At 35.0% G+C, this 23454-nt stretch overlaps 1 pseudogene; it reads left to right on the forward strand.

The window, feature by feature from the left end:
• The first annotated feature begins 6716 nt into the window (after positions 1–6716).
• LOC105049854 (prohibitin-1, mitochondrial-like) overlaps positions 6717–23454 on the forward strand; it is a 28549-nt pseudogene continuing 11811 nt past the window's right edge.

The following is a 23454-nucleotide window of genomic DNA, read 5'->3' on the forward strand; positions in this document are numbered from 1 at the left end:
GTTCAAGCTAATATTAATATGGAAGAATCTCAATCTCGTTTGCATGAACCTCCATAATATTTTAATGATATAAATTTAGATGATGGTGGTTGTGTTAGTGCTGGTCGAAGATTGAATTCTGACAATCAATTTTGGGACTCTTCGATGACTGAATTTTCTAAAGGTTTAATGTTTGAGAGTAAAGATGATGTAAGGAGAGCTGTTGATCTTTATCACATTATGAAGCATCAGACATACAATGTAGTTCAGTCGCATTCGAAATTATGGTCCGTACGATGTGCATCATCAGATAATGTTCAGCATTGTAAATGGAGGCTTCGTGCTGCATTGTTGAAAAAAACATGGATATTTTCAAATCACAAAATATGAGGGTCCTCACACTTGTTTGTTTACGGGATTGAGTCGAGACCACAAACATGTCAGTGGAAAGATGATTAGCACATTAGTCCGACATATTGTTGAGAAAGATCCCGGTGTTAAAGTTGAAGCTATTGTGGCAGCCGTTAATGATCAATTTCAATATACAGTATCATACAGGAAAGCATGGTGTGGAAAGCATAAGGCATTGGTTGATATTTATGGAGAATGGGAGCCATCTTATGCTAAATTACCTTATTATATGGCTGCACTTCAATATGCAAATCCTGGTACAGTTGTTTCATGGAATTTTTTTCAAGCTGTGAATTCCAATGCTCGTGTTTTAAATTATATTTTTTGGGCTTTCGAACCATCTATTCAGGGTTTTATGCACTGCCGTCCTGTAATTAGCATTGATGGCACGCACTTGTATGGTAAATTTAAAGGTAAGATGTTAATTGCAACAGGCATTGATGCAGAGAATGGGATATTTCCATTAGCATATGCAATTGTCGATGAGGAAACGACTGCAAGTTGGAGTTGGTTTCTTTTCCAGCTCAGAACACATATCGTTAAAGATAGAAATAGAATATGCTTAATTTCTGACAGGCATTCAGGTATATTAAATGCCATCGCAGATGAGTCTATTGGATGGAGTCCACCACGTGCCTATCATCGATACTGTTTAAGACATATCTGCAGTAATTTCAACACTCATTTTAAAAATATGCAGCTGAAAAGAGCAGTATGGCAAGCAGGAAGTGCTCATCAAGTTCGTAAATTCAATTTTATCATGGGTAGGATTAGAACAGTGAATGAAGAAGCTTGGAGCTGGTTGTCCGAGATAGAAAAGGAGAAGTGGACATTAGCACATGATGATGGCCTACGCTATGGTGTTTTAACTACAAATTTGTCGGAGATTTTTAATAGTGTTTTACGAGGAGCTAGAAATGTGCCAATTACAGCTTGTGTTCAACTGATATTTTATCGTCTTGTCAAATATTTCAATACGAGGCATGCCCAAGCCTTGAAATATGTAGACGAGAATCCAAATAATCTTTTTACTCCTCATGTTGCAATTAAAATTGCTGAAGATCAAGTTAAGGCTAACCAGCACCGAGTAACAGCATTCAACCTTCAAAGAGGTATATATGAAGTGCTTACGAGAAGAATAAGCGGAGGATTACGAGGTGGAGAAAATTCTCATACTGTTACATTAGCTGAAAGAAAATGTTCTTGTGAAAAGTGGAGCACGTACAAATATCCATGTTCACATGTTTTAGCTGTGTGTCAAGAAATTGCGGTACATTTTAGTGATTTTGTGGATGATGCATATACAATTACAGCATATATGAATGCTTGGAGCGGTAATTTCAATCCACTACCACATGAAGATTATTGGATGCATACACATATGTTCAAATGTATACCTGATCATCATCGTTTGAGACCGAAGTAGAAAGGTAGACCAAAGTCAACGAGACTGCGAAATGAGATGGATGATAGGCAAATAAGAAATAAGAACCACTGTGGTATTTGTAGGGAACAGGGTCATGATCGTCGTCGCTGTCCTAGGATATTTCAACATACTTCAACTTCAAGCAGCGGAAGAAATTGAAAGCTTCGAAAATTTATTTTTGGCAAATAAGAAATAAGAACCACTGTGGTATTTGTAGGGAACAGGATCAGGTACTGCGATTGTTAGGTGGTGTCCTGTTACCTGATACTTCATCGAATAAGATGAAGTTAATGTTTTTGCCATTATTAGAGGATTTAGACTTCGCTCGTCGACTCAGTTAGGGCAGTGCAGTACTAGCTTGTCTATACCGAGCTATGTGTCGGGGTTCCTATGCTGATCAGAGCGAGATTGGCGGTTATCTTGTATTATTACAGGTATGTGAATTAAAATTTTTTATTTTTAATATTTAATTATATTTTATATTGGATATATCATTTATTTAATTTTTAAAATTTGCAGATTTGGGTATGGGAGCGTATGCCGACTATCAGTCCATTACGACGACAGTTGCTCGAGATGCCATCAGAGCAGCAGGATCCTGATGTTCCATTCAGACTAGACGGACCATTAGGATACAGGTATCGAAATATTATTTTTTTTATTTAAATTTTATTATTTTAAATTTATTTAATATTAGTACATTGTGAAACAGATGGAACGTTGCATTCAACGTTCATCACGTATCGACAAGAGTGGCACGGGTTTATAGGTGCCAGTTGGATACATTAGTTGATACATCTAGACGGGTAAATTTTAAATTTTTTACAAATATCAATTTACAGTATTCATAATCTATTATAATTTTTTATTAATTTTTTTATTTTAACTATATTATATCAGTTTTTGTGGGAGCCATATACAGATGGGATATTGGCTATACTGCCGCAGATGTGTACAGTTGGACACGACATATGGACTGCTAGGGTGCCACTTATTTGTTTTGATGTGGTAGAGTGGCATCTTCCCGATCGTGTCCTGCGGCAGTTTGGTCAGACTCAGGGCATCCCAGAGCAGTTTGATACTAGCCAGGGACTTCATCGTATTGATCGACGAGGGAGAGCTCGTATCGACTGGCGTATCAGACATGCACAGTACATCGATATTTGGGATGCACGTCGAGATCACATTGTTCATGATGATCCTATTTTGAGAGGCCGTTCATATACTGATGACTACATGGCTTGGTTTTTTAGCATTACGGTGCGAGTCATTGGACAGTCTCAGTATGCAGTTTCTGGATACGAGGGCGAGAGTTCTACTGTACGTCTTTTGGTAAGATTACGAAAATTACTTCATGTTATTTGTGTTATATTTTTGTTTTATATTGTACACTATACTGATTATTTTATACTAACTATTCTATTTTTATTTTATAGACTGATTCTATGTCGGATCTCGTGTTGGACGCTCGTCGTGCTTTATCTACGACTGATGAGGATGAGCGGATTCAGATACTGCGGGAGATGGAGAGAACAGGTTCCGGAACATTGGTGGCGATTGGTGTTGATCCACATACCTGTGCGCCTTAGTATGGAGCAGTTCGGGCACCAGATATGAGTTATACGCTGTCACCATATGCTTCACATATGCCATCACCGCATATTCCGCATATGTCATCATTTGATGCTGCACAGATGCCACCGCCTTTTCATCCACAGATGGCAGCGTCTTCTTCTTCCTACATCCCCCAGATGCCATCACCGGGTACCAGTTGGCCACATGAGTATGATACTTTTTTTTCAGGTCCATCCGTGTATCCAGATGAGAGAGTTGAACGGGTCTCTCAGTCCGTAGATGATCCGACAGCATCAGTTATTCCTGAGCAGCATGATCAGCAGATCTCCTCCACTGATATAGGAGAGGAGCCATCACAGCAGGAGCAGCCGGCGAGGACCTTCCTGAGAAGGTCCAAGCGACCACGGGCGCCGCGACGTCCTTGTGGGACTTAGTCTTTGTTGTATTTGTATTTAGTATTTTTACATTTTTGTTGTACTATTTTTTTTTGTACGTTTGACATTTTTATTCTATTGAATAATATTAAATATTGATTTTATTTTATATTATTTAATTTTAAATGATTGGATATTATGATTGGTTCATATGGATACACATACTCGAACGTGTCTCAGAACATTAGGAGAGAAAACGTTATGCTGAAAGGACTATAAAAATTATAACGTAAATAATAATATATCAAATGTTGCTCTTTGAATTGATTTTGATGGTTACAAAGATTTATTGTATTTCAGAAAAAAAATCATAATTTTATCAGATATGATTCTGAAGTCTCAAAAGCAAGAACAAAAGATGTGTAATCTATTAGAGGCAATTTCAATATTTTTGGAAGCGTATTTTGTAAGAAAAATAGATTTATATTTTTTAGTCGACCCCATGAATCGACTCATGGCTAAAAGAGTTTAACGGCACGCAAAATTTTTGGCTGCCACACTCTGTGAGTCGACCCCTTGGCTTTCTTTCTGATAATTTTTATTTTTTAAATTTTTTAAAAAGAGGGAGAGAGGAAGAGGGAGAGAGAGGAGGCAGCTCACCGCCGTGCTGTCGGAGAGACGCCGGAGAAGGGAGAAGAGGGAGAAAGGAGAAGAGGGAGAAGGAGAGAAGAAGGGGGGAAAGGAGAAAACGCCGTTCTCTTCGGCATTTTTGTATTCTTTTTCTTTTTTTTTTAAATTTTTTTAAATTTTTTTCATAATTTGTTTAATTATTTTTTTTTAATTTATTAAATTTTTTAATGAGGATAGTAATTTGAATGATAATTTTTAATTTAAATTAAAGTTAATTTTTTATTTTAAATTATAATTTCTATTTTATTACCATTTTTTCTCTTTTATTTACTTTTTTATGATATATTTTTTTAATTTAATTTATAATTTTTATAATTTAAAAATATAATTTTAGTTTTCTTCCATTTTTATGATATATTACGTATTCTTTTCCTTTACTTAAATTTGTAAAGGAAGAAGGAGAAGATCGAGAAGGGAGAAGGAGAAGGGAGAAGGGAGAAGGAGGGGAAAAAGGGGTTTGGGGAGGGGAGAGAATGGCGTTTTCTCTTTTTTTTTTTTTTTTTTTTTAAATTTCTTTACTTATCTATTTGTAATCTTTTAATAAATAAATTTAATTAAATAATAAAAATAATAATTTAAATGATAATTTTTAATTTAAATTTAAATTAAATTTTTTTAAAATTTATAATTATAATTTCTATTTTATTATTATTTTATTATTTTTTTATGATATTTTTTTAAATTTTATTTTAAAAATTTTATCATTTGAAATTATAATTTCAGTTTTCTTTCATTTTTATCTTTTTAGCATTCTATTACGTATTCCTTTCCTTTACTTAAAAAAATATTTATTTTTTCTAAAGTTCAATTGTATTTAATTTAATTTAATTTTATTCTTTTATGATATATTTTTTCTAATCTAATTTATAATTTTTATAATTTTAAATTTTAATTTTAGTTTTCTTCCATTTTTATCTTTTTGATATTCTATTACGTATTTTTTTTCTTTTATTTAAAATATTTCTAAAAAATTTATATTTCAATTAATTTAGTTATTTAAAAAGTAATTTTTAATTTTAATTAAAATTATAATTCTTATTTCTTAAAATTAAAAATTATAAACTTTGTTCTTCAATTACAATTATAATTTCTATTTTTTTTCAATTCTTTATGTTTTTATAAAAATTTTTTAGCCTATTTTTTAAATTTTTTTGAATCTTTTTAAAATAAATTAATTTTAATTTGACAAAGTAATTTGAAATAATATTTTTATTTCAATTAATCTCTAAAATTTTATTTCTTTTAAATTTTAAATTATAATTCTTTTTTTTGATTATTTAAATTTTTTTTTAAAAAAAAAATTAGGACAAGTATTTCGAATGATGTTTTTCAATTAAATTTTAAATTTTTATTTCTTTCAAATTTCTTTCTCTTTTTTTTATTTTCTATGATGATTTTTTTTTATTTCTTAAGATTTTTTTTGACATCTTTTAAAAAATATTTTAAATAAAAAATCTAAATTAATTTTTTTAATAAATTACAAATTCAAATCTTTATATTTTAAATTTCGATCAAAATTACAATTTTAGTTTATTTATTAATTTTAAATTTTAAAAAACCAATTTTTTCATTATTTCATGATTTTTTCTTTTTTTTTTTGTGGAAAAATTTGTAAACGTCATTTTGAATGGCGTTCAAAATGGCGTTTTTAAAGACGCCATTCCAATTGCCGTTTCTTCTTTTTTTTTTTTGGGAGACGATGCCATCGTGGAAAAGGGGGTGACGTGGAAGGGGAAAAAATGTCATTCAAAATGACGTTTTTCTCTTTTATATTAGTTTGATAAATAAATTTCGTTTTAAATTATTTTAATATTTAAATTTTTTTTTTTATATTATTTTAGAAAAGAGCTCTGTTATTCAGCCTCAGCCATCATTGTCTTGCAAAGACTACAAGGGCCGACTCCATGATCCACGTGGCATGCACCGATGGATGCCGCTAAGCAAAATCCTCACTAGGCCAGGGACTGCTAATCCCCCTGCTTGTCATGAGACGTGGATTAAACCATTAAGCTCCCCAGTGGACTCGGCATGGATGTTAGACTTCAAGAGTAATCATTCCCTACACGAATCTCAAAGTCAGTTGTCTGCTTCTATTATGTACCAGTGTAATAACACCACGTCCTGTGAGGGCCATCTTCCTACCGTAAGTGTTTCATGCATTAGCACATCCTGACCGTCCAATCAAACATATTTTTCATCCGTCATTGAATCAGATGCCCACGAGTCATCACAACCCTCCCCTCCCTTCCCCGAGACCGGTCGTCGCCTGGAGGGAAAGCATAAGAGGACGGAGGGGAAAAGAGGGCCAGAGAGGTGCCATCTCCCGTTCAAACCCCCCAGAAAACCCTAGAATAGAAGACACCTCGAGAGAGGACCAAAGTCCTCCATTGCGAGATCGCCTCACCACCCGGTAAGAATTCGTCTTCCTTTTCCTTCTGTTCGGAGAGATTTCGACCTCCATTTTGGTACGAACTGTGGCTGGTTTTGTTCTCTTTACTCTATAGGGTTTAGGGGTTTTGAGGAGGAAAGGAGGGAAAGAGAGAGAGACAGAGGTAGAGATGAACTTTAAGAACGTTAAGGTGCCGACTCCCGGCTCGGGGGCGGGGACGCTGCTGAAGGTCGTGCTCTTCGGCGGCGCCGCCGTCTACGGCGCTCTCAATAGCCTCTACAACGTCGAGGGTGGCCACCGGGCCATCGTCTTCAATCGCATCCAAGGCATCAAGGAAAAGGTGTGACAATTAGATTGGAAAAGAGATATGGGATTTTCTCTTTTTTAGTCCAAATTTACTAATCTTTGGTGATTATTGGTTACCAGTTTTTTCCACATATATTTGGTTTCTTTGGTAGTTTATGACTATTTAATGCTTGAAGAAGTTTGTTTATGCTATATCTGTTATTTCCTCCTCTATCTTTTTTGGCTCTTTCAAATGTTCTTGTTTTCCATTTCCTTTTGTATAATTGTTTCATTAAATATAAACTGTATAATGGCATAATTGATCTGTTGTTATCGGATTGTTTTGTGTCTTACATCACGTGCTCGGTTTTTGACTCCCAAATAATTTTTCGGATTCGTGTTGTAAGTTTTTGGTGTCCAGTTAAAGTACGGGGGCTGAATGTGCTTTTGCTGCATTAACTACTAAGTTTTGTAGTTTAGTTTACTAGAAGAACCCTTTGTTGGGGGGCCTAGAGGACCGTCACTGTGTTTTACCGTGCAGCATGCAAGCAATAGATTGGTTATTCTTTTCAAGTGTTATGTGCAATTCCCTTTAACCGTGGAAGGGTGAAATGGGTGGAACCTACAGTAATTCTAGGGAGTGACGGGGTGTATATGTGTGGCCGTATGAAGCTTCTTGGAAGTTGAACTGCTGAATCAAGAGTCCATTTTGTTTTCTTGAGCATTGTGGGAATCCATAATAATATGTGAAATTTGGATGATATTTAGTATAGTCACCTCTAATAAATATTTATCTGAAGTTAATAATGTGAACTTTATTATGTGTCGAAAAGAATAAAAGCATCAGGCATCAAACTGATCCATGATGAATATTAAGCAATGAATCGACAAAATCTTGATCTTCTAGATACCAAGGATCCAGTGTATCACAGGAAGCTAAAATTATATTTATATGTGGTTAAATTTTGCTTGAAATTTTACAATTTTGATGTCATTTCTAAAATGCAAAAGGCGTGTACTTAGATCTAAGATTTGAAGATGATACTTGTGGTAATGATTAAAAGTGGTAAATATATCTTTTGAAGCAAATATATTAATGGAAAAAATATTTACCATATTGAGATGTTGGATGCGCATAGTTTTTATGGGAAGTGAAGTTTATTTCCCCCTATTCTTTCCCTGATTAGCTCATATTTTCACTAATGTGGATTATGAATCACCTTTGATGCAAAACAAGGTATGTGGAATCAGAGATACCGACCATTGGTATATGCAGAAGGAATTGTCAGTTGTTGGTCTCAAATGGCAGCAAGCATAAATAATTATCTTTATATCTTGCATCTCAAAGAAATTTATGAGGAGGGGAATAAAACAAGGGTGGTGAATTATGAGTGGATTGGAGAGTTGGTATTATCATCTGATCTCCCCTCTTAAAGCTATACTATAACATGGATCTGCATGACGTGTGATATTTCTCATGATATTTGGTACCTAGTCCTTGCTTGGTGAATTGACTTTAATACATCTTTTCTATGTTAGAACTGTTGCTAAAAGTAAATTTGAAAGTGTTACTTGTATTGTTTGTGGATAGCTTTTAGTTATGAAAATTCCAGCAATAAGGTTCTATGGAGTGTCCTTTAGGAAGGATTTGAGGCCTAAATTTTTCAGGTAAAAGCTGTCTTTTTGCTATCCTAACTTTAATCAGAATCTTTTGAATGGAGACATGGATGGTGCCACCTTTAGTTAGGGTAATGACAAAGGCTGGTGAATCTGTTCTTGGTTGGACAGAATTTTCTTGTAAACTGTCTATAATCTCATCCTTGTTTTCATGTGTTTTCTAGTTTGATCTTGAAGGGCACAATGAAAATTATCTATCTCACATGGTGTGAAGGCAAGCAATCCTGGGTCGCTTGGCATGGATGCCAATTACCTAGGAATTCCAAGTGGTACATCAAAAAAAAAAAAGGGACTCCAAGACACTTATATATGTAAGCTGACTAGCTCATAGTGGTAATTGTAATGAACATACATTATACTATATTGTGAAAGGTGTGGGTATTTTATCAAATGCGTAACTTACGAGGGATCTTTGTATCTGTATTTATGGTATTATGAATTATTGTCAGTAAATGTGTAATGATATGTATCTTAAGAAGGCACTTGATATCTTTTGTTATATCTTTTGTTAAGTACTGCACTTGAGAATGATGTAAGTTTAGCTAACTTTAAGCATGGTATGCCATACCAATGCATACCAAGCTTATCTTGCATACCAATACCAAATCAGTATGTAGTACAATAGGCATCCGAGTATTGGTATGTTGAGCCAACCCCCCTTAGCAGGTGTACGGATACTATACCAAGATGGTGCCAACACGGGTCCGGTGCCAAGATTGTGAACCATGTTTTGAAGAGCTAATTGTCATTTCATGTCATGTTGTGGCCGAGTGATAGAGTGTTAACACTCCGAAAAGCATGAAAAAAAGAGTTCTAGGTAGCACTAGGGATGAGGGCCCATAGGTAATCATAGGCAATATAGTTGCATTGATCTTGCAAATAGATACTATTATGGTGCTAATGGTTTCCTTAGGCCTTGTCTGATGTGATGCTCATCTCTTTTGTTGGTGATTGTTTGGGGCCTATCGTATCAAGCTTTGATAGAAAATAGAGTCAAATCTCTTTAAGCCCGTCTCCTTTCCTTCTTTAAAATTTTAACATGTTGATTTTTACGATCACTGATCCGTTCTTTTCTTCCTCATTCTTCTAAATTTTACATGTGCTAATACCCTGCATGTGTGCCACAAATGGATATTCCAGTAATATGAAGTAGTGAGGAGAAATAAATAAACTTTTCTAAATAGTTGAAAAGTGGAATTAAGTGCAAAACTAAACCTGCCATTTGGTTGTCATATGACTTTAAAATCGTTGATGCGGGATTTGGGATTATGAGGAAAAAAGGGGAGAAGCACACAAATAGATGAGATTGGGGATAATAGCATACATTTTAGGGAGATGATAACTCTTTCTTTTTAAGTTTTGCATGCACGCATGTGTATACATACACACATACTTGATATATACATCTACATATACATACATACATACATGTATATATATGCACACACACATATATCTAAAAATACACACACACACACGCACACATACACACGTGTGTGTGTACATACATATACATATACATATATGTGTTGTGTGTATATATATGTATGTATGTATGTATGTATGTATGTATGTGTGTGTGTGTGTGTATGTGTGTATGTATGTATGTATGTATATGTATCTATGTTTCTATGTATGTGGTGTGTATATATATATATACATATATACGTATATATGTATATATATACGTATTTGTAGGTATATATGTATATATGTAGATGTATAGATACATACATACATACATATACGTATATATACCTATGTGTGTGTGTGTGTATGTATGTGTGTGTATATGTGTGTGTGTGCGCGCGAAGGGAGAATTGTTTGGATTGTATCTAACTTGAACAGTATCAAGATTTATCAATAAGTAAGGAAATTATAGTATACTTTCCAGCTGTCCATCTTTAGAACCATATTTATGTATTTGCATTCTACATATCAGTATGGAACCTTCATGACCTAACATATAGCTTGTATGCAGGTTTATCCTGAGGGAACCCATTTGATGATCCCCTGGTTTGAGAGGCCTATCATTTATGATGTTCGTGCTCGCCCCCATCTTGTGGAGAGTACTTCTGGGAGTCGTGATCTTCAAATGGTATGTTTTCACTTTTTTAATTTACTGTTCTGACAAGAACTTGTGGAGTATACATACTAAGTTTATTCTTAATCTGTGGTCAACATGTATTAGACAATGTCAGCTGTTAGTTTCTATTTCTTTTCATGTAATGTGTTACAGGAACAATTTGACAATTCCACCATTAGGAATCATCAAGTAGTTTATGTGACCTGAAAATAGTTTGATAATGCTTGAGATTTTTTTTTTTTTTTGTGGGATATTTTATGATCATTATATATTATTACTCTGCATCTTGTGATACCAATATGTTATTTAGTCATTCTGTGGTGCAAGCATATGTTGCAGTTTGTCCCGAACTCTAAAAGCAGCCATGGTTGCATGATGATCTGTTGTTGATATTCAGAAATTCTGGAAGCAACCATTTATTACATTCTTAGATGTGGTTGTCTATTTGATTAAAGAGTAACTCTATATGGGCATGCCCAATGCATGTGAGAAGCATGGATGACCACGATAGCATTGGGATGTGATGCATGTGGAGAACAATTTGGATGGTTTGATTTCTCCATGAGGTGGATCTTTGTTCACTTATTTTAGTTTTTTTAAAAAATTGTGGGAGGTTACGGTGAAATTGGTCTCAGATTTGGATTCCACATGCATGATTTCTGTACTTTGCTATTAGCTTCAAATTAAATAAGAAATATATCTCCTCAAAGGGCTTTTTTTTCTTTTTTAGTAGCTAAAACTCAAATCAACGGAAACTAGTTACATCAAGGAATAAAGTCTTCCTTTTTCTTGACCTGTATGCTTCAATAATCTGATACTATGTCAACACACAAGCTGAAAGTGAAAGGACTTGAGATGCTTGTTAGATGATTTTATGGATTTTCATGATTCCCTTGAGAGGTAGAGGAGGAAGAAATAAGCTGGACTTGTGGAGAGAGGATGATCAGTGGGAACTTTGCAAAACTAGATGTATAATGCAGAAGACTTCAGAATCCAGCCTTGCTTGGCTGGAATTTGAGGCTTTCGCATTCTATATAGTGGATGATATGTCAGACTTGACCATCTACTGGATTTTGCTCCCAGTATGGCCACAATATAATGCTTTATAATGGCCATTGCTCTTGTAACAGCCAGGGCTGCATTGTTTTCATTGGAACTGTGTTGTGGATGTTCTTACTTATCCTTTACAGGCTTCAAAATGTGTAGGTAGTGGTGTGTATTGAAATTAGCTGGGCATAAATTTTAAAGGTGAACTTTGCTGTTAATTAAATGGCTTAATTATGAGGATTGCCTATGGTAGCTTGAACGTACTTCCCCCTTTAAGGCAAGCATCCATGTGGATTCACTTGATCCTTCATAAAGGGTTGGCTTGGTCTTTGGCCCAAAAAATCAAATTTGTTAACCAATATTTGCCAGCAGCCATCATAGAAGCAGTTGGCAAGAGATTGTGTTATTACTTGCAGTATTTTTTGACCTATTTTCTTATTATTTATCTTTCATGGGCATCAATAAATAATTTCTCCAACTTTGTATACATGTCTTTATGAAATACTAATTGTATTCTTTTTAATTCACTTATAGGCCTGATTCATCAGTTCTCTTCTACTATTAGTAATTTAAGAGCTAAAGCTGTGTTAACATTTATTGTTTGCCAGCTTTGCTGTTGTCCAGATATGGAGCCCAAGAGGGGGGTGAATTGGATCTTTTTAAAATTTTTGTGATTAGTGCACTCAATAATGTGCTATACTTATTGAGTGGAGTGAATTGATTAGCTAAGAAAATGAAATCAACCACAAATGATAAGTAAGCAAGTATAAAGCACAATGAATGAATAAAGAGATGCAAGTACAAGAAACACAAAAATTTATAGTGGTTCGGTGCCAATCTTGCACCTACATCCACTCTCAAGTCCTACTTGGAATTCAATCCACTAAAAGATTTCAAGATACAACATGTCAGATAACCCCGATCCTTGCTATCCAAGCAAGAACACTTATTTTTGGATATAAGCCAACCCACACATACTCCGATTTCAGGTTCGGATCAACCTATCTGAGTTTTGGAACCCCCAAAATTCAAAATCCAAAATACAATAGCAAGTGAATAGTGTACAGGAATTTCGCACAACAACCTCTTAAATGAGCACAATAAATGCAATAGACATACAATACTTAAGGAGAAGAAGTCTTTGTGAACACTCTCAATTGATTGGCACATTGAATGCAGCTGAAGAGTGGTTGGTGAGCTGATTGAATGCTTCTTTCTCTCTTTTTGGATTTCTTTCACTTTCACGAATGTGCGCTTGAATGCATGAATTTGTTGATTTTCCATCTCTAAAAAGCATTTATAGCCTTCATTTGGACTTGAGAGTGTCTTAGTATCGGTTAAGAGTCGTTGAAGAGTGTTTAATGCACATTAAATGTATCAAAAATGGTTGAAAACTAGTCATTACAGGTTCGCCCAGAATGGGACTCCCACTGCGACTGGAAAGTCTCATGGGTCACCTCATTTGGCCAGTCTGAAAAACAGACTCTGTTTGGTCTCAGGATCTCAGGGGTCGTCCCACTGCATGCCACAAGTCCAAAAATAGAGCATGCCGGCTACCCAATGAAAGGAGATGACCCAGTTGGATCGTCCATTTTGTTCCAACTCAGTTTTTCATACATTTAAGATTGAAACTTACCAGAATACTACCAAATGCTCTTAAATGAATTTAAATCAATTTGACACTTCCAAAAGACTTCAAAAATGGCTTCAACTTGCAGAAACACCAACTTTGACACATTGATGGAGCTTTTCAAACTTAATATTTTGGACTATCTGAAACATCACTAAAACATTTTCCAAAGACAAGAAACTCATTAGTAGTCCCCTCAAATGGTTTGTGATCATCAAAATCAATTCTTGGAGCAACAATCTCTCCTTTTTGATGATGACAAAATATTTGAGTGTTCATAAAAAAAATCATAAAGCTCAAGGGATTGAGTTTGTGAAGCACTTGTAGGAACATGCAAAGATTAAGCATAGAATATCATGAGATATATATTTTCAGCAAGTTGTAATGTTTTAAATCATTTTGCTGAAAATTGTTTGTGAAGGTATTAGGTTTTTCAAAAATTATTTCTAATCAGCAAAATTTTCTCCTTATATGAAAAAGATGAAAGTAACCATTTTGATCATTTTAAAAAAATTCTCTCCTTTTTTATATAAAAAGTGTCAAGTTGTAAAAATTTTTCTTATATTTGTTATCAAAGCAAAAATGGTTCATAAAATTTTTTTTCTTCTTGTTTTTAGTATCAAGCAATATGTATATAAAAAGAATCTTTCTTTCTCTCTTCCTTATTTTGGTATCAAAGCAAAGATGAAAGTATCAGAGCAAGAATCAAAACTAGATGTATCAGAGTATTTTAAAATCAAAAATAGATGTATCAGAATATTTTGATATCAAGCAAAGATGAAAGTATCAGAGCAAGAATCAAAAATAGATATATCAGAGCATTTTGCAAAAATGTCAAAGTGAAGTAAAGATAGATGTATCAGAGCAAAAAATGGACTATCAAAGCAAAATTCAAGAAAATTCGCAAAAAAATTCAAGATAGACTACCTTCTCCCCTTTTTTGACATCATCAAAAATGACTAGAGAGAGTAAGATTTTTAATGAGCTATGTGGTACATCAGGTATCAGAGTAATTTTAAATGTAATAGACATTCATTCATTCACATATAAACATAAGTTGGCCATACAAAGTGATGATAATAGATAACTGATACATTAATTGCAACAAAATAAGAGATTACAAGAGTCAAGTACATTCATTCATTACAATGATCAAGTCATAATATATATCTATGAGCATAGGGCTCTCATACATTCAACTATAAAACAAAATACAACAACTAAGTAGTATGTAACCTAAAACTGCTAATACAAAATGATCAGATCAGGAAGCATGGGCATCGAGCTCAAGATCAAAACAACTGAAACAGAATTAGCCTCGGCCTCGACTGGGTGGTCTGGTCCAAGTGGAAGATGTCGGGGACGGAATGCGATAGGCTGGACAAAAGTGGGCTCACTGGATACGGAGGGTCTGGACTGGAGCTGAGTCCTAATGGCATCTAGCTGAGACAAGACCCCTCTCACTGAAACTCTGAGCCCTCAAGATCAGAAGAAAAAAATCCTCGAGTCTCTGATATCAATCCGGATCAGCTCAAGTGTCGATCGAAGCAGGCTATGGAGTCTCTCAATTTCTCGAGCTAGATCAGCTAACTGAGATGAAGAGCTGCTCGATGTGCTCGCTCCTGCTGATAGTGAATCCAGTATCAGTCTGATCTCCCTCTCAATATCAAGATCCTGTCATTAAACCTGAGCATAGAGCTCTCTACACTTTCCAATCTGGAGCTCTGGTCAGACAATAGCTGTACCAAGGAAAAATGTGTGGCACGATTGAGAGATCTGAAGAAGAGGCAGAAAAAGAACTCGATTGAGGTGGGTGATACTGCTGCTGCATCTGCTGGAGATCTGCTGCTGATACTGTTGAAACTGCTGAAGCTGCTGAAGGATCTACTCCTGGAACTGCTGCTGCTGGATGGAGAGAATGCCTGCTACTCGCTCAGCTAACAATCCCATCTCATCCTCCTCCCCAATCTAAGTGATGATGGCACGGCACGGCTCGTAGATGGGGTGCACTGACTGAGGGTCCTACCTCAGCTTCGATACAAAGTGAACATCAGGGCTCTGTCTGGGCTCAGGTGGTGATGAGGGACCCTCCCCCTCAGCACGCTCCTCCTCCACTGCAGCTCCGGTCCTTGATCCAACGACCATCCACTCTGATAAAATCCATACGTCGAAGGGAGTGATCGTTGTAGGTGTCAGTGTTCAATAATCTGCAAAAACTCTCCTCAAAGCTCACACCAGACTCCCTAAATATCACTGTTAGAGCCATTCCATAAGGCAAGGGAGCCTTGGATCTATTCAAGGCCTCCCTCATGGCATCAATTATCAGGAATGACAATTTAGTGGAGACTCAGAGACTACATGATGCATCAAACAGATGTCTCGATCAGTCATCAAATCATATCTTCCCCTCTGGGAAAGATCTTGAAAATCATGTGGTGGAGCAATCTCATCTCCATACTCAAATCTTAGCCTCAATTTTCATGAACGCTCCACATCCTCTCTTCCTAAAATGGTCCTGAGCCCGATCTCTTTTCTTGGAAGCTCATCGAGGCAACTTCCTTCACAGGGCATTTGAAGAAGTCTACCCAACCTAGGAGCATTTAGGATAATTTGAACACCCTTTACTATTGATCTTAGAACCCCATCAATGAATACTAGATTTGAATAAAACTCCTTAACCAGTCAATATATACAGGCTCAGATGGACTACAGAAAAATCTCCACCTTTGTTTGATTAATTTTTCACCAATTGTAAATCCATCACTTCTTAAGAACCGAAAGTCAACATTTCTTTCCAAGGCAACCTTTCTTGCAGAAAGAGGGATCTTACTTGGGGTTATGGAGAAGAGGCTTGAACAGAAACTTGAGCAGTCCTCTTCTTCTTTCTTCAGCTTCCAATAGCCTCACAGACTTCCTTCTTTGTGGCAGCCGCATCTTGGGGGCCATTGTCCCAATGAGAGCAAGAGAACCGACTAAGAGAGTAGAGAAGGGTGAAAGATAGATGGAAATGAAGAGAAGGGATTTTGAGGTGATTGTTTCGGATTTCAGAGATTAGGGCTTAAGGTTCTGATGGAGAGCAAGAAGGAGAGGGTTTTGATCAAGATATGCCGAGAGGATGTGTTTACCCTAGATTTGAGGTAGAAATCAAAGATTTTTGGGCGGTTAAGGAGATGGATTTAGGAGATTATGGCGGTGGAGAGCTTGGAGAAGGTTTTGATTTGGGATGAGAAGAGGAGGAAGAAGCATAGTAATTGAGTCACCCCACTTAGATTTTAAGTGAGAAAATTAAACGGGTCGGCCAACAAAATCCACTTACCGATCAATTGGGACGTCCCATGGGTCATCCCATCCAGAAAAAATTCAGTGATGAGAAAATAATTCAAAAATGAGAAAAAATCAAAAGAAAAAATTTGAAAGGACTTGTATCGACTTGAGATGATCATGTAGAGTTCAGGTAAATTTTGGTATGATTTTTGATGAAGAATTTCAATGAAAAAAATTGAGATCATATCGAATAATAGATATTTTAATTGATTGAAATAATCTAAAAAAAAAGATGCCTTCCAAAATTAAGATGATGAAGTCAAGAGATTTTGGATAATTTTGAGTGAAATTATGATGAGAGATCAAGCGGAAGGATCTAAGATGTCCAATTCCCTTCTAATTTCATAAAATCTATTTTTATTTAATGCTTTGATGAAAATATCAGCTAATTGCTTTTCAGTATTTATGTATTCAAGAGCTATATCATTATTTTGAACATGTTCTCTTATAAAGTGATGTCTAATTTCAATATGTTTTGATCTAGAGTGTTGGATTGATTTTTGATCAAATTAATGGCACTAGTATTATCACATCTTATGAGAATATTTTTAAGTTCAATTTCAAAATCTATGAGCTGTTGCTTAATCCACAAGATTTGAGCACAGCAACTTCCGGCTGCAATATACTCGCTCGGTCGTAGACAATGCCATCGAATTTTGCTTCTTGCTAAATCAAGAGATTAAGTTGACTCTAGAAATTGACAAGTTTCACTAGTACTTTTTCTATCTAATCTACATCCAGCAAAATCTGCATCATGAGTAATCTATTAAATCAATAGAAGATTGCTTAGAAAATCAAAGTCTAGATTTTGTGTTCTTTTTAAGTATTTAAAATTTTTTAACAGCATTTAAGTGAGATTCCTTAAGGTTTGACTGAAATCTAGTACACATACAATACTGAACATTATATTGGGTTTACTGACAGTAAGATATAACAAGAAACCTATCATGCCTCTATAAAGCTTTGAATCAACAATCTTACATGTTCATCCTTATCTAATTTACAGGAAGGGTCATAGGAGTACTTAGATTTTGGAGCTCTCCATCTCAAATTTCTTTAATAATTCTCTTGTGTACTTACTTTGGATGATGGAGATCCCTTCATTTGCTTGATCTGGAGTCGAGAAGAAAGTGAGTTCTCCCATCATGCTCATCTCGAACTCTCCTGCATGAGCTTGGCAAATTCTTCGACACAAGCTTCATTAGTAGATCAAATATAATATCATCAACATATATTTGTATAACTAGAATTTCTTCATCTTTTTTTTTATAAAAAGAGTTGTATCTACTTTTTCTCTTGAAAAATCATTTTCTAGTAAGAATTTACTTAATCTTTCATACCAAGCCTAGGGGCTTGTTTTAAACCATACAATGCTTTGTTTAACTTAAATACATGATCTGGATATTTATGATTTTCAAAGCCTGAGGGTTACTTTACATATACTTTTTCAGCAATATAATCATTTAGAAAAGACTTTTAATATCATTTGAAACAATTTAAAATTCATGAAACATGCATAAACAAGCAGCATTCTTATGGCTTCTAGTCTAGCAACAGGTGCAAATATTTCATCAAAATCAATTCTTCCTGTTGATTATATCCTTTAGCAACTAATCTTGCTTTATTTCTGATTACATTACCATCTTATCTAATTTATTCCTATATATCATTTTGTTCGATTATTGGATGATTTTTAGGTCTAGCAACAAGAGTCCATACATTATTTTTTTCAAACTGATTTAACTCTTCTTGCATAGCAATTATCCAGTTATGGTCTGTTCAGCTTCTTCTATTTTTTAGATTCTAGGTGTGAAACAAAAGCTACATAATTACATACATCTTAAGAGAGGATCGAGTTCTTACCCTTGTCTGGATCACCAATGATTAGTTCTTTGGGTGATTATGGACATACCTCCATTCTTTGGAAGATTACTTGTATCTTGAGGTTGTTCTTGAATGATTTGATCATTGATACTCTCATCCTCATATTTTTCTTCCAACTGTTCTTTGTTTCGCTCATTTGAGTCATTGATGGTGAGCTCTTTCATTCCTTCTTCTATATACCTCATCATCAGCACCCTCTCTTTTCTTGATAGAAGATCATTAGCTTCATCAAAAACTACATGAATTGACTCTTCCACTACTAGTGTTCTTTTATTAAATACTCTAAAAGCTTTGCTAGAAGTGAATAGTCAAGAAAGATAGCTTCATCAGATTTAGCATCAAATTTACCTAAGCTATCTTTGCATTATTTAAAAAAAACAGCAGCAACCAAAAATATGAAAATATCCTATGTTAGGTTTTCTATCTTTTCATAATTATAAGGTATTTTCTTTAAAATTAGTCTTATTAAAGCACAGTTTAAGATGTAACATGCTGTGTTGATTACTTCTGTCCAAAAATACTTTGGGAGCTTGCTCTCACATAGCATGGTACGGCCATTTCTTCAAGATCTATTTTTTCTCTCTACTATATTTTGTTGTGGTGTTCTAGGTGCTGAAAAATTATGATCTATACCTTTTTCATCAAAATTTTTTAAAATTTTTTTTTCAAATTCAGTGCCATGGTCACTACGAATTGAAACAATTGGTAAATCTTTTTCATTTGAAATCTTTCGACAAAACTTAAAAATACTGAAAAATCTTCATCTTTAGATGCTAAAAATAAGATCCAAGTGAAACACAAAAAGTCATCAATAATTACAAAACATATCTTTTACCTCCTAGACTAGTTGTCCTTGTAGGACAAATAAATCCATATGTAAAAGTTCTAAAGGTTTAGAATTGAAACAATATTTTTAGATTTAAAAGAAACTCTTGTTTGTTTACCTAATTGACATGCATCACAAATTTTATCTTTGTCAAAACTTATTTTTGGCAAATCAAAAATCAAATCTTTTTTATAATTTTAATAGTGTGTGATACTAATATGTGCAAGCCTACGGTGCCAAAGCCAACTAGTTTCATTGATTTTAGCATTCATGCACAAGACATTGCATGTTTTGCATGAAAGATTATCCAAATCAACCATGTAAATATTACATGCTATGCCCAATGAATCTAGTGCTATCATCAAAAAGATTAGTTACAATGCACATAGATGATTCAAAAACTATTTATAACCTTTATCACATAATTGACTAATCTTAAAAGATTATGCTTGAGACCATCTACAAGTAACATATTTTCAATACAAGTGGAGGAGTGATACCAATGTTACCAATGCCGATGATCTTCCTTTGCCATTATCTCCAAAGGTGACCATCCTCCATTTTTAGCTTCCAATGTGATGAATTGAGATTCATCACCGTCATGTTCTTGAGCACCACTATCAAGATACCACTTCCTTTTATTGCTTGGGATGCAAGACACATCTGCACACATAAAGTCAAGTTTTAACTTTAGGTACCCAAGCTAACTTGGATCCTTTGAGGTTAGTCACAATGGTTCCTTTTGAAACCATATTTTCTTAACATTTGTATCAGTAAATTTGTTTGATAAGCATGTATAAGCTTTATGTCCTACTTTGTCACATTTAAAACAAGTAATACTTGGTAATTTGTTTATGGATGCATTAACAAAAATATTTTTCAAAATTTTTTTTTCTAAGATATTATAGTCAAGTCCGACTTTATCATATACAGCTCTTTGACTGTCATATCATTTGAATTTATTTGACTTAAGTAATCTATCAACTATTGATTTCAATTTGGTTACTTTTCCTTTAGATCCTGATTTTTCTTTACAAGAGTTTTGTTTAAGTTGAAATTTCATCTTTTTCTTTCAATAGAGTTTGATACTTTATTTCTAATTCTTTATTTTTGCTGTCTACTTCTTCTTTTCTTTAGCTAATGCTTGTTTTTTAATTTCAAATTTTTATTTTTCAATCCTAATTTTTTTAGATCATTCAAAAGTTCATGAAAAGCTTTTGCAGTTCATCATAAGAAAATTTATTTTGAGTTTCAGGGTTACCTCATTTTCATGTGCCATAAGGCACAGTTGGCTTCTTCATGGGATTCTTCATCTGTGGTGGAGTCATCACTGTCGCTCCACGTAGCCATCATTATCTTTTTCTTTTTGAACTTTTCTGACCTTTCTTGAGCTGGGACAGTCCGATCTAAAGTGGCCGGCTTTTTGCATTCATAACAGATGACGGCTGCTCTTTTTTTTTTTTACTTGGCTCCCCTTACTGGTGGTCTTCTCTTGGTCCTTGTCTTCTTTTCTCATAAAACATCTGAATTTTCTGGTGATTAATGCTAGGTCCTCGTCTTCTTCACTGTTTTTGATTTTTCTGAATCTTCTTCTTCTTGCACTGTTGTTTTGAGAGCAATTGTCTTCTTTCTTCTGGTCTCTTCTTCAGAATGTTGCTTCATGGTCAGCTCATGGGTCATGAGGATCCAAGTAGCTCCTCCAAAGGTAGAGTGTTTAAGTCTTTGGCTTCTTGAATCGCTATGACTTTGCCTCCCACGATCTTGATAGAGACCTAAGCATTTTTCTCACAAGATCACTATTAGAATAACACTTTCAAGACTTTTTAGACCGTTTATGATGTCAGTAAAACTGAGTAAATATTTGTGTTATAGATTCTTCAGGTTTATTTTAAATAATTCATAGTTGTGCACAAGCATATTAATTTTAGACTCTTTTACTTGTTTGTGCCTTCATGTGTAACTTCTAACCTATCTAAATTTTTTTAGCTGAATTGCAAGTAGAAATACGTTGAATTCATTTGCATCTAAGGCACAATATAAGACATTCATGGCTTTAGCATTGAGCTGAGCCATTTTCTTGTCAAATTCATCCCATTCACCTTCCGACTTAGGAAGAGACACCATCAATTAATTTAGTGGGTGTGTGGGATCCATTTACTATGATACTCCAATATCATAGTCAAGTGTTTGGATAAAAATTCTCATCCGAGCTTTTCAATAGGTGTAGTTGGACCTATTGAAAAGTGAATGTCAGGTTTGTGATTGCCCCTCGACTAGAGATGTGCTAAATTGGACTGTCATAGATCTTTGGCTCTTGATGGTTAAATCAAGCAAGGACTAGAGCACGGCTCTGATACCACTTGTTGCCAGATATGGAGCCCAAGAGGGGGGTGAATTGGATCTTTTTAAAATTTTTGTGATTAGTGCACTCAAATAATGTGCTATACTTGTTGAGTGGAGTGAATTGATTAGCTAAGAAAATGAAATCAACCACAAATGACAAGTAAGCAATATAAAGCACAATGAATGAATAAAGAGATGCAAGCACAACAAACATAAGAGATTTATAGTGGTTCGGTGCAACCTTGCCCTACATCCACTCTCCAAGTCCCTATTTGGGAATTCAATCCACTAAAAGATTTCAAGATACAAACGTCGGATAACCCGACCTTGCTATCCAAGTAAGAACACTTATTTTTCGGTACAAGCCAACCCACACACACTCCGATTTTAGGTTCGGATCAACCTATCGAGTTTTGGAACTCCCAAAACTTAAAATCCAAAATACAATAGCAAGTGAATAGTGTACAGAAATTTTAGCACAACAGCTCCTTAAATGAGCACAATAAATGCAATAAAAATATAATACTTAAGGAGAAGAAGCTTTTGCTGAACATGTCAATTGATTGGCATACTTGAATGCAGCTGGAGAGTGGTTGGTGAGCTGATTGAATGCTTCTTTCCTCTCTTTTTAGAGATTTCTTTCACTTCACGAATGTGAGCTTGAATGCATGAATCTTGGTTGATTTTTCATCTCTAAAGAGCATTTATAGCCTTCATTTGGACTTGAGAGTGTCTTAGTGTCGGTTAAGAGCCGTTGGAGAGTTTTAATCGTCATTAAATGCATCAAAAATGGCTGAAAACTAGTCGTTACGAGGTTCGCCAGAATGGGATGTCCCATGGGTCGTCTCATTGCGACTGGAAGTCCATGGGTCGTCTCATTTGGTCAGTCTGAAAAACAGATCTCTGTTTTGGTCTCAGAATCTCATGGGTCGTCCACTGCATGCCACAAGCCAAAAACAGAGCGTGCGGCTACCCAATGAAAGGGATGACCCAGTTGGGTGCCCTATTTTGTTCCAACTCGATTTTTCATACATTTAAGTTCGAAACTTACCAGAATACTCCTAAATACTCTTAAATAATTTAAATCAATTTGACACTTCCAAAAGGCCTTCAACTTGCAGAAACATCAACTTTGGCACACTTGATGGAGCTTTTCAAACTCAATATTTTGGACTATCTGAAACATCACTAAAACATTCTCATAGACAAGAAACTCATTAGTAGTTCCCTCAAATGGTTTGTGATCATCAAAATCAATTCTTGGAGCAACATTTGCCAATTGATTCCTAAGGTGGAAAATGAATCCCAAATTCTTGGAGCCAAATTTTGGGACTAAGAAACAAATCTAATGCATCAACATTCAAGCCCTAGGTCCAAGATTGGGTTGAACATGTCAGATCACACATAGGCCAGGCTGGAATGGGCAAAGGGATTAACACATGCTCAACCAAAGATCACTTGTGCCCTGGTCTGCCTCACTTGATGTGTGTCGTCAATAATATGTAATG

This window comes from Elaeis guineensis, chromosome 8 (genome assembly GCF_000442705.2).
Source record: "Elaeis guineensis isolate ETL-2024a chromosome 8, EG11, whole genome shotgun sequence".
Classification (NCBI taxonomy): domain Eukaryota; kingdom Viridiplantae; phylum Streptophyta; class Magnoliopsida; order Arecales; family Arecaceae; genus Elaeis; species Elaeis guineensis.